The sequence below is a fragment of the Carcharodon carcharias genome, chromosome 16 (genome assembly GCF_017639515.1).
Source record: "Carcharodon carcharias isolate sCarCar2 chromosome 16, sCarCar2.pri, whole genome shotgun sequence".
NCBI lineage: Eukaryota > Metazoa > Chordata > Chondrichthyes > Lamniformes > Lamnidae > Carcharodon > Carcharodon carcharias.
The window spans coordinates 54,929,683-54,941,408 of record NC_054482.1 but is presented as its reverse complement, the minus strand read 5'-3'; the positions used below and the strand labels follow the sequence as shown (position 1 = coordinate 54,941,408).

At 42.7% G+C, this 11,726-nt stretch overlaps 1 protein-coding gene across 1 annotated transcript in view; it reads left to right on the top strand.

The window, feature by feature from the left end:
- The first annotated feature begins 3,441 nt into the window (after nucleotides 1–3,441).
- The window catches only part of jak1 (Janus kinase 1), a 159,648-nt gene continuing 151,363 nt past the window's right edge, over nucleotides 3,442–11,726 (top strand). The window contains exons 1-2 of the mRNA XM_041207570.1: nucleotides 3,442–3,526; nucleotides 4,624–4,725. The gene's annotated coding sequence lies outside the window, so the exon portion shown is untranslated. The remainder of the gene's footprint in view (nucleotides 3,527–4,623; nucleotides 4,726–11,726) is intronic.

Genomic DNA, 11,726 nt, shown 5'->3' with positions numbered 1-11,726 from the left:
GTGAGTCTTGTATGTGCCTGTCTGGGAGTGAAAAACAATGTGGCTCATTTGGCTTCTAGTCTTGGTATGACTCAGCAGAGCAGGTGATGCCTCTGTGCAACCCATCCGTTGAGCACTTCAAAATCACCTTTAAGAAAAATGTATTACTGCTTACAATGGGATTTTACGGATAGGTTTTGTCTCTAATGCAGGGTCGAAGCTCGGTCCTTTGGAGGAAATTGCAATGAAACGACACAAAACTGGCACACATTATCGCTGACCTTCCGTGAGAAAAACATGTATTTTTTTTGTGCACGAAAAAAATTACCCTTTTAGGAATTTGACAGCAATGTTTGCCAATTAAGAGCAAAAAAGTCACAAAACAAGTTATTTATCACAAGCAATAACAAAAATAAATGAAAAGCAGGCTGACTTTAAATGTACTACGTTATGATCTCTTTCTGCACGCTGGGGAGTTGGAGAGGGACCCGGAAGTTTTTTATATATCACATGGCTGAGAGATTTAATATAAACACAAAAATGGCGGCAGTCACATTGGGAGAGTGTGTTTGCTGCGTCATAAAATAATATGCATGTAAACAAAGATAGGAGAGAGAAGAAAAAGGGGACAAGAAAGAGAGAAAGAGCGAGCAGGAGGGAAGCGAGCGATCCGGGAGCAGCCGAGATCATATGGCTGCGACTGAGACAGGGGGCGACTCCAGGGTGGGGGCTCATTGTGTCTAGACTCCTGTGTTGAGCAAGTCTGTACCTGTTTTCGTCAATTGTATGGATGGATTCGGGGAGAAGTTTACCAGTTTTTATTTTATAAATATACATGCATGTACAAATTAAAATGCAGTAAATTATACTTAACGCAGGCCTCCTGGTGTTGGAAGAGTCAGTGCTAAAATGACGAATTAAATTAGGGCAAAACTGGCAATATTTCAATGTACGATGTCAATTTCTAGAAGCTGGTGGAATCTTTTAATTTCTTGGTGCCAGTTCATCTGGGTTTCACGTGGGTTTTATTTTTTAAGCGTGATTTGAATGTATTTTTCCTAAAAATCAATATTGTGTAGGTTTTTTTGCATTATTATGTAGGCTTTCAATTAGGGTGCAGCTTTTTTAAAATTTAATTTTTCCGGATTTGCGTTTTTTTTGGAGATTGCTACTGGCTCGAAAGATTGGAAACAGCGCCCAGATCCAACTTGTTTACAGCGAGCGAGGGTCGTGCTTGGAAAGAAAAGGTGGAACAGCGAATCTGATTCTGATAGATCCCTGGGAAAACCAGCTCTTCTCCTCCCCCCGTAAAAGGGTAATGTGCCTACAAGTAAAAAAAATTCTGTCAGACCTTGTTGCTTATTCGAAGGAATCTTGAGCTACCACTATATCTGCATGGAAATGAATCTAGTCATAAAATGATTGAATTTTTTCAAAATCTTTAGATTTCATTTGTGATGTTTGGCTTCTAATTATTATTGATAAACTGAAGAGAGGGACCCTGGCAGATGTAGAAAACATATGTCGCCACCCAGACATGGGTTTGTTTACACTGTCTCTACATTTTATGCTGTGAAAGTTTGTATGTAATGTTAGTGTAAGGTAAGGTGCCTTTCATATTATTTGTACCAAAATACATTTTTTTTAAATTGTAAAGCAATTAACTTGAACAACAACGACTTGCATTTCTGTAGAAAGTTTACCTTAATAAACCATCCCAAGGCATTTCACAGGACATGAGCAAGCAAAATGCTGGCAATGAGCCATATAAGGAGATATTAGGACAGATGACCAAAAGCCTGATCAAAGAGGTAGGTTTTTAGAAGCATCCTAAAGTAGGGGAGAGGTTTGGGGAGGTAATTCCACAGCTTTTGGCCTTGGCAACTGAAAGCAAGGCTGCCAGTGGTGGAATGATTAAAATCAGAGATGCCCCAGCAGGCAGTATTGGAGGAATGCAGAGATCTCAGAATGAGATAGGGGTGGGGAGGCCCAGATCCATATTGTTTCCAGTGAACAAAGGTCGTGCTTGGAAATATCTGAAAACAAGGATGAGAATTTTAAAATTGAGCATGGAACTGGAAGCCAAAGTAGGTCAGCAAGCAAGAGTGATGGGCGAACAGGACTCGGTATGAGTTAGGACACAGGCTGTCGTGTTTTGGGTGAACTCTATAGAAGCTGGAAGACAGGCTAGTCAAGAGAGGGTTGGATGAGCGTTTCAGCAGCAGATGAGCTGAGGTAGGGGTGGAGTTGGGTGTAGTTACAGAAATGGGAGTTGTAATGGAGTGGAAGCTCATCTCGGGGTTAGATATTACACATGGGTTGTGGACAGTCTGCTTCAGCTTAAGACGGTAATATTGAAAAGAGGCGTACCTAACCTCTTGGCAATTCTTCATCCAACATATATATATATTTCCTTAATAAACTGTTGAATTCTAATCAACAACATTGACTTGCATTTATATGATAAAGTAGATAAACATTACAGGGCATAAACATTAGAGAGGCATAATCATACAAAGATGGATGCCAATACAAATATGATATTAGGAGGAGTGACCAAAAGCTTGATCAGAAAGGGAGACTTTCAGGAGGACCCTGGTGGAAGAAGGGAAAGTGAAGAGGCAGAAGTGTCTAGAGAGGGAATTCAGTAGCTTAAAACGGCTGAAGGCACTGGTGTTGGTGGAGGGGTAAAGGAAATAATGATCCACAGAAACCCTCGGAGGAACAGAGAGTTCAGGAAATGGTTGTAAGTCTGGAAGAGGTTACAGTGATAGTGAGAGGCATAGCTGTAAACGAATTTAAACATGTGGATGAAAATTTTTACAACTTGAGATTTCAGAACTAGGAACCATTCTGTGCAGGTCAGCATAGCCAGGGGTGCTGAGTGGAGATGGGAGATAGGAAGCGGAGTTTTGAATGAGCTGATGTTCACTGAGGGTGGAGAATGGGAGACCAGGCATTACATTTTTTTCAATATGAAATTGAGAAACTTTGGTAAGGGGTCAAGACACAGGTTGAAAAGAGTATAAGAAAAGAATAATAGAGAAGCCAGTAAACTACTACTGTCCTGACATTCTTTATTCTTTCATGGGATGTGAGTGTCGCTGGCTAGGCCAGCATTTATTGCCCATCCCTAATTTCCCTTGAGAAGGTGGCAGTCAGCTGCAGCATTAAACTGCCACAGTCCATGTGGTGTAGGTACACCCACAGTGCTGTTAGAGTGGGAGTTCCATGGATTTTGAACCAGTGACAGTGAAGGAACGGTGATACAGTTCCAAGTCAGTGTGGTGCGTGGCTTGGAGGGGAAGTTGCAGGAGCTGGTGGTCCCATATGTCTGCTGCCCTTGTCCCTCTAGATCTTGGGTTTGGAAGGTGCTGTCGAAGGAGCTGTGTTGAGTTGCTGCAATGTCTATTGTATATAGTGCACACTGTTGCCATTATTCACCGGTAGTGGGGAGAAGTTGGTGGATGGGGTGCTGATCAAGCCGGCTGCTATTTCCTGGAAAGTGTTCATCTTTGTGAGTGTTGCTGGAGCTGCACTCATCTAGGTGAGTGGAGAGTATTCCATCATACTCCTTACTTGTGTCTTGTATATCATGGACAAGCTTTTGGATGTCACTATGTGAGTTACTCACCTCTGACCTGCTCTTGTAGCCACAACATTTATATGGCTGGTCCAGTTCAGTTCCTGGTCAATGAAAACCCCCCCAGGATATTGATAGTGCGGGATTCAGTAATGGTAATGCCATTGAATGTCAAAGGATGATGGTTAGATTTCCACTAGTTGGAGATGGTCATTACCTGGCATTTGTGTGGCATGAATATTACTTGTCACTTATCAGCCCAAGCCTAAATGTTGTCCAGGTCTTGCCGCATATTACTACAGCCTTTGGGCTAGATGTGGCCCTCAATTATGTGGTACGGCTATCAGCTCCTCTCTATATCCTCAACATAGCTCCTGGCTCCAACCTCCTTACAGCTGATGCAATGTTTAATTGTTGGAGCTAGAGGAGATAAGACACAGATTGTGGCTGAGGGGGGAATGATGTGTATGCTAAACTAGGGAAGGTCAGTGAAATTTGGAAGGTTGGTAGGGCGTGGAGAATATCAGCATGAAATGGAGTTGAAAGTAAATAGTTCAGGCATGGAATTTGGTAGGTGAGAAAGATGCTGCCTTAAACTGAGAGTTGAGGGAGAAGGAATTTGACAGAAGCAGGGGAAGACTAAGAAATCTAGGGCCATACTCATAAAAAATTGCCCTGTGTTTTTAGGATAATAAAAAAATAACTTTGTGTAGACTAACCTATGACCTCATGGTAAGCATTTGAGTGGCCTGTGAAGAGAAAAGGTTTGGATACATCTGCAGATATTAAGGGAAATAGAAGACTTACAGGGCATAAGGAGCTTTTCACCTCCTTTTCAAGGAGGTACTTGGAAAAATTGGGTTTGGTCAGAGACTTTGTAATAAGTTTTGATTTAATAACTACTCAAGGGGAAGGACATGTGGGTTTGCATGTTTGGATCTTGAGAAGGTTAAGGAAAATTCAGAGGAGCATAGTGAATTGATTACATGGGTGAGTGGATTGTTGGATAGAGTTTGGAATATGAACAATAAGTACTCAAAATAATCTTGTGTTCTATCTAGGGGTGCAGGAGACATGCTGGAGAACCCTCCCAGATCTGGGAATAATATTGAAGTCTTTGCATGTAAAAATATTTCTGGTCCTCAGAGGGTTAAACAAATACCGTAAGTACTATTTGTGGTTTAAACGTTGTGGCTACATTGATTTTGTTTTTGCATAATTCAGAAGAATTACAATTTGGATGCTGCTTTTAGTTAATGATGAAGATTTTAAAAATTATTGTTTTAAATATATTTGACTCGGCTCAATCACTTGTCCAGGTTGAGTTAACTGATCTCAGCTGAAGTGACATCAGAGCCCTGGGTCAAATGGGGAAAATTAGCTGGAATCCATGCTCTTAATCACTGTCTAGTGTCACAACTGGATATTGGGCTCAGCCGTGATGTCTCTGTGGTTAAGTCGCCTGTTGGCACTTGCTGTTTAGGCTCTCGCATGAGGTTTAGTCACTTGGCCAAAGTGCTGGAGTGCAGCTAACACCAACAGAATTGTGATCCTGTGTGACAGTCTGCACCTTTAACAGAGAAATGGAGTGGGTGGGGGTGGAGTGGCCTGGGCTGGTGCAAAGTAGGGAGCTGATGATCTGCAGAAATGTTCTAATTTGCTTATCAACTGTACTGACTTGTAAATTCTTCCATTGTGCTTTTGTCACAGCCATTTGGTTTGTACAACATCAATGACTGTGGGCACTTTTATCGTTAAATATTGACTGCATCTATCTGCCATATTTGTTTTGACTCTGAAGCCCAAGTATAAACACTGCATTTCTCAGGCTGACTTACTTAAAACTGAGAAATAGTTAGCTTTTGAGGCCTGTGACTTTTCATCATGAAAGGTCATCGACCTGTTGTCTTAAGCCTGTTTTTCTCTCTATCCATGCTGCCTGACCTGCTGAGTATTTCCAGCTTTTTCCATTTTTATCCAGCCAGCTGAAAGCTGAGTACTGTTACAGTTTGCAGTAATGGGTTTTTAGTGTTTCTCCCCCCCACCCTCTCTTTACCTCGTGTGCATTCTTCCATAGTTAAGGCACTAGTTTTTTACTTACAGATCTCTTAGTTGTGAGATTTTTCAAGTTTACTGTATAATATCAAAATGTGAAAATTAAAAGGTCAATTACAGCTTCATAGAGTATTTGAATCTAAGCCAAGCATAATCTATATCACTGCTTTCAGATTTACCTCTTTGCATGTTTTCCACTATTTTCAGCTTGGAAGTTTCCTGCATTATAAGCCTTTACCCTTCATCTTGATTTATAATAAATCGATTAAAGATGAAAAGCTTAATATTTATATTCATGAGTTTTTAGGTTTATTGTATGTTTGTTTATTTTCGGTGGTAAGTAACCCTTAATGCCCCATACATTAAAATTATGAATAGGTTAAACAGGATAGATATGGACAGAATGTTTCTACTTCTGGGAGAATCCAAAACTGGGGCCCATTTAAAATTTAAGATATTTACTGATAAATCCAATAGGGAAATGAGTAAAAGGAAAGAAAGATGTGCATTTATATTGCACCTTTCATGACCACCGACCATCTCGATGCGCTTGCAACCAATGAAGTACTTTTGAAGTGTAGTCACTGTTGTCATGTAGGAAACATGGCAGCTAATTGTACTCTGCAATGTGATAATGAGCAAATATTCTGTTTTTCTGATGTTGTTCAAGGGATAAGTATTGGCCAGGGCACCCAAGATAACTCCCTTGCTCTTCTTTGAAATAGTGCCATGGTATCATTTACGTCTACAGGAGCAGGAAGATGGGGGCCTTGTTTAACGCAGCGATACCCAAACTATTCCAATGTGACCCTATTTTAACACTTGAAAATTAAATGACCCCAGGTTCCAGTAAAAGCAAAACGGCAATAAAGCAGCACTCTAACTTTCAGTATATAATTATATGTGTATTCTAGATCAACATCTAATAATAGATCACATAAATATAAAAATCTGTGTTTTAAAACACTTCGTAAAAATGTTATTATTTATGAAGTCATAGGCTTTAGCCAAGTCCTCCATATTCCTAGTGACAGAAGACTTAGTGAAGCCCCTCTTCTTCACCCCCCCCCACCTCCGCAGACACATTGTAATCAGCCCCTCTCCCCCATTACATACATGTGCGCACACATGCCCCTCTTCCCTACAAAGATAGACACACCAGTCCCCCTCCTCCCCCACTCACTCACTCAACAGCCCCTCTTCCTAATTCCTCTCACTCCCACTCGCACACTTACAGCCCCTCTTGCCAACCCCCCCTCCACTCACACACCAGCCCTTCTGCCCCCCCCCCCCCCCCCCCCCCCCCCCCCCAACCCGCAGCTTCTGGTATCTGTGAAGCGGAGTTGCTACCCTGGGGTAAACAGGCTTTACAACAGGCAGATAGGAACAGAAACACAGTCAAGTTTGAAGGCACCACTCACCTTCCTGGATCAGCCACACAACCTCCCAGATTTTCCTGTATTCAGGCAGCAATTGAGTTACACTTGCCAGCCTCCAGCTGCACCAGTTAGCACACAAACATCTGGGGAGCACTTGAACTCACCGCTAGAAGTATTTTCTGAAGTCAGCGAACACTTGGGCTCACCGGCTGCCTATGCCGTTCGGCAGAAATGATTCAGTGTGGCCATGACTGTCCCATCAGTGCCTCCATACTGGCCGACTTCTCTCCACAGTCACCTTTGCTACCTCAGAGGAACGGAGAATTGCTCGCAATCCCAAATGTAACCTCTGTGACCCCAGTGGGGCTTGTGAACCACTGGTTTAACATCTCATCCAAAAGATGGCACTTCTGACAATTGCTCCTCAACCTCTGCTGATGCTATAGCACTCCCTCAGTACTACATTGGAGTATCGGTCTTGATTTTTGCACTTAAGCCTTAGGGTAGGGCTTGAAATTGGAACCTTGTGACTCAGAGGTACATGTGCTACCAACTGAGTCATGGTTGATACAGGAGAAATGTCTTTACCTGTTAGAGAATGGTAAGAATATGGAACTCACTACTACAGGAAGTGGTTGAGACAGATCACTTAGATGTTTTCAAAAGGAAACTAGACAAGTACGTGAGAATAAAGTAAAAACAGACATGGTGACAGACTGATGTGAGGCAGTTGGAGAAGCATGTGGAGTATTAGTTGGATTGAATGACCTGATTCTGCGCTTTATATTCTATGTAATTCTGCACTATAGTTGGACATCTATCTGCATTTTTGTTCCTTCAGATGGTGGGATCAGTGGTCATGCTGCTATGGGCAAGTGCTGAGTGGTGGAAAGGAATGCAAGACTTCACATTGTTCTGCATCACTTGGGTTAATGGGTGCCTTTTAAAATGGCATCAGCAGAGGTTGAGGAGCAAGTTTCTTGTCTGCACGTCCCTTGACTATTGATGTTAATCGGATAACCAAGAAAGGGGCACTGTTCATGTTAGCAACAAATGGAGTAAGCCTGAGAGTCCTTAACATTGATTCTAGCTCCCATGATGTTTCATGGCATCAAATATGGGCAGGTAAACATTCTGATAATTGATTGCCACCTATTAGCCCCCTCCAGCTGATGAATCAGTACTCCTCCAGGTTGAACACCAATTGAAAGAAGCACTGAAGGTGGCAAGAGTACAGGATGTACTTTGGGTGGGGACTTCACCAAAAGTGGCTCAACGATACTCGCTGAGTCCTGAAAAAGAGAGCTGGCAGACAGGGCTTGCCTCAGATGATGAGAGGGTCAACCCAAGGGGACAGAGAAAAACTATCTGCCCTCGTCCTCACCAATCTACCTGTTGCAGATGCATCTGTCCATGGCCATATTGGTAGGAGTGACCACAGCACTGTTCTTGCGGGGACGAACTCCTGTCTTTACACTGGGAACACCCTCCAGTGTGTTGTCTGCCATTACCACCTGCTAAATGCATAGATTCAGCACAGGTCTAGCAGCTCAAAACTGGGCCTCCATGAGGCAACGTGGGCCATCAGCAACAGAACTGTATTCTGTAACCTCATGGTCCAGTATAGCCTACGCTCGCCCATAACCAGGATTGGTCCCCTGGCTTGATGGTGAAATGAGAATTGTAGAGAGCATACTAGGAGTGGCAACAGAGGTGCCAATCTGGTGAAGCTACGCCTCAGGAATATGTGCATATTATAAAGTGATGGCAGCATGTGATTGATAGAGCTACATGACCCCACAACCAATGGATCAGATTAAAGCTCTGCAGTTCTTCTGCATCGATTCGTGAACAGCCCCATCCTCAAATGATGGGAGAGCCCAGCACGTCAGTGCAAAAGATAAGGCTGAAGCATTTGCAACCATCTTCAGTCAAAAGTGCCAAGTGGATGATCCATCTCAGCCTCCTCCTTAGGTCCCAGCATCACAGATGCCAGTCTTCAGTCAATTTGATTTATTCTGCGTAATATCAAGTCATGGCTGAGAGCACTGGATATGGCAGAGGCTGTGGGCTCCAACAAGACTCTGGCTGTAGTGCTGAAGACTTGTGCTCTAGAAATAGTCACGCCCTTAGCCAAGCGGTTCCAGTCAGGTCACAACACTTACATCTTCCCTACAATATGGAAAATTGCCCAGATATGTCCTGTCCACAAAAAGCAAGACAAATCCAACCCAGCCAATTACCATGTTCCACCTCCCCTACCCCACAATAAATCTATTCTTGATATTAACAAGGTGAAAAGATGTATTGTCAACATGCTATCAAACAGCATTTACTCATCAGTACTCGGATGGTGTTTCGACACTCAGTGCCAAACTTCATTACAGTCTTAGTCCAAGCACGGACGAAAGAGTTGAATTCCAGAGGAGAGGTGAGGTGAGAGTGACTGCCATTGACATCAAAGCTGCATTTGATCGATGTGGTATCTAGGAGCCCTAGTAAAAACTGAAGTCACTGGAAATTGAAGAAAACTCTCTCCATTGGCAGGATTCGTGTGCAGTACAAAGGAAGATAGTCATGGTCATTGGAAATCAGTATCACAGCACCAGGCCTTTGCTGCAGGAGTTCCTCAGGGTCTTGTTCAAGGCCCAACTATCTTCATCTACTTCATCAATGACTCCCCTCCATCAAAAGGTCAGAAGTGGGGATGTTCACTGACTGTACAATGTTCGCTTCCATTTGCAATTCCTCAGGTAATAAAGCATTTGTGTCCTCATGTAGCAAGACCTGGGCAACATTCGGGCTTGGGCAGTGTGTACCAACTACAAGATGCACTACAGCAACTCACCAAGGCTTCTTTAATGGCACCTCCCAAATGCACGACTGCTACTATCTTGCAGGACAAGGGCAGCAGATGCATGGGAACACCATCATCTGTAAGTTCCTCTCCAAGTCACACACCAACCTCATCCTGACTTGGAACTATTCCTTCACTGTTACTGGGTTAAGTTCTTGGAGCTCACTTCCTAACTGCACTGTGGATTTACCTGCATAGATGGGCTGTAGCAGTTCAAGAGGCAGCTTACCTCCACCTTCTCAACGGCAATTAGGGATGGGCAACAAATGCTGGCCTAGCCAGTGGTGCCTATATCCCATGAATGAATTAAAAAAAAAGAGTTAGTCTGCTCTTGTTCTTTTCCTTTTAGTTGGTCTCCCTTCCTTATATCATTTGTGGTCAATAAGTTGCACAGACAATCTGCTGCTGGGCCTTTGCATCCTTCTGTAAGAGCATAAGCTTCTGAAGGTGAACTTCTTTTCCAATTTTCCTTGAATCTGGAAATTTCTTCCACTTATGTCCGCTTTCCCCATAATGAGCTCAGAACAAGAAGTCTGTGGTGTGGGAGGTATACCGGGTGTGAATGTTGGTGCAACATGCCGGACTGCTGGTTTTATTTTTCTTGGGAGTTCATTCTCCTCTCCCTCTCCTCTGTTTGCCTCACCCAAAGATTTTGCCTCCTTTTCTTGGACAGGCACTTAGTGTTCAGCAATAACATCCATGAGTGCCATTACTTATTTGTGGCATTGAGCTCGGAGTTTTGACATGCCGTTTAACTGTGGGAGGTCTCATAACTAAACTCAATGCTTGTCTCCTTTTTTCTCACACAAGCACACTTCCAGATGGTTTGCTGGAATCCTTGACTCAGGCACCATCAGCTTTCTGCTGCCTCACCCAAATGACCACCCTCCATTTGTGACTGCGTATTCCAGGCAATTTGACTGCTGGAGAGAAGTTGTAGCCAAGTCCAATAAGAGTACTAACTAATACTAATAAAGGGCAGAAACCCTGGCTGATTTTAGTTTTCCTTTTCCCTTGTCCTGGACCTGAGGTTGTCAATGATAGGTTTTAAGACGTTGCAGATGAAATTACATAATACAGACAGAATGTCACTCCACAGAAGGAAAACAAGTCCAGCTGTCTGGCTAACATGATGCCTGCAGACTTCGCTTAAGTCTTTTTGCAACAGAGCCAAATATACAGTTGGTTTTTACATCAATTATATCAAGTCATAAGACTTGGATGGAAAATTCAATTAGCTACTATTACTGAGTGCTGGAGAAGGAATATATTTGCACAAATTCATGTCCCGTGAATAGTATGTAGCATTTTTCAATTTATTTCAAATAAGTTGTGCCAAAGCCTTGAGGGTTTTAAAAATTGAATTGAAGCTGATGGTTTTCTATTTCCGGATCCCACTGAGAACATTTTGTGGTTCCTCATATTTGGGACTGTTGAATTAACTAAACTATAGATTAAATGCTTTCAAAAGAAAGTTGTTGGAAATCTGAGCTACATTGTAAACTATCCAAAGTTACTGGTTATCAAAGAATGTTGGAATGCAATAGCACGTAAACATTAGGTCCATCTCGTCTGTGCTGGTGTTCTTTCCTGCAAAAGCCAATTAGTCTTTCTCTTTCCAAAACCTATTAGGTCCTGTTTTTCCACAATGTTCTTCACCTGCCATCCATCTGCCCATCCTGCTGGCCTATCTGTGCCTTGCAGCAGCCTTTCAATATTTGCCTCCCTCCCTAATTCAGCGATATCAGGAAATTTCAATATTGTTCCATCAATTCTGAATTATTCTATTTATAAATTAATAAAACCCCCAAACTGGACCCCTGTGGAGCACCATTCACCATGCCTTTCTGTCCTGAAAAACTTCCTTTCTACT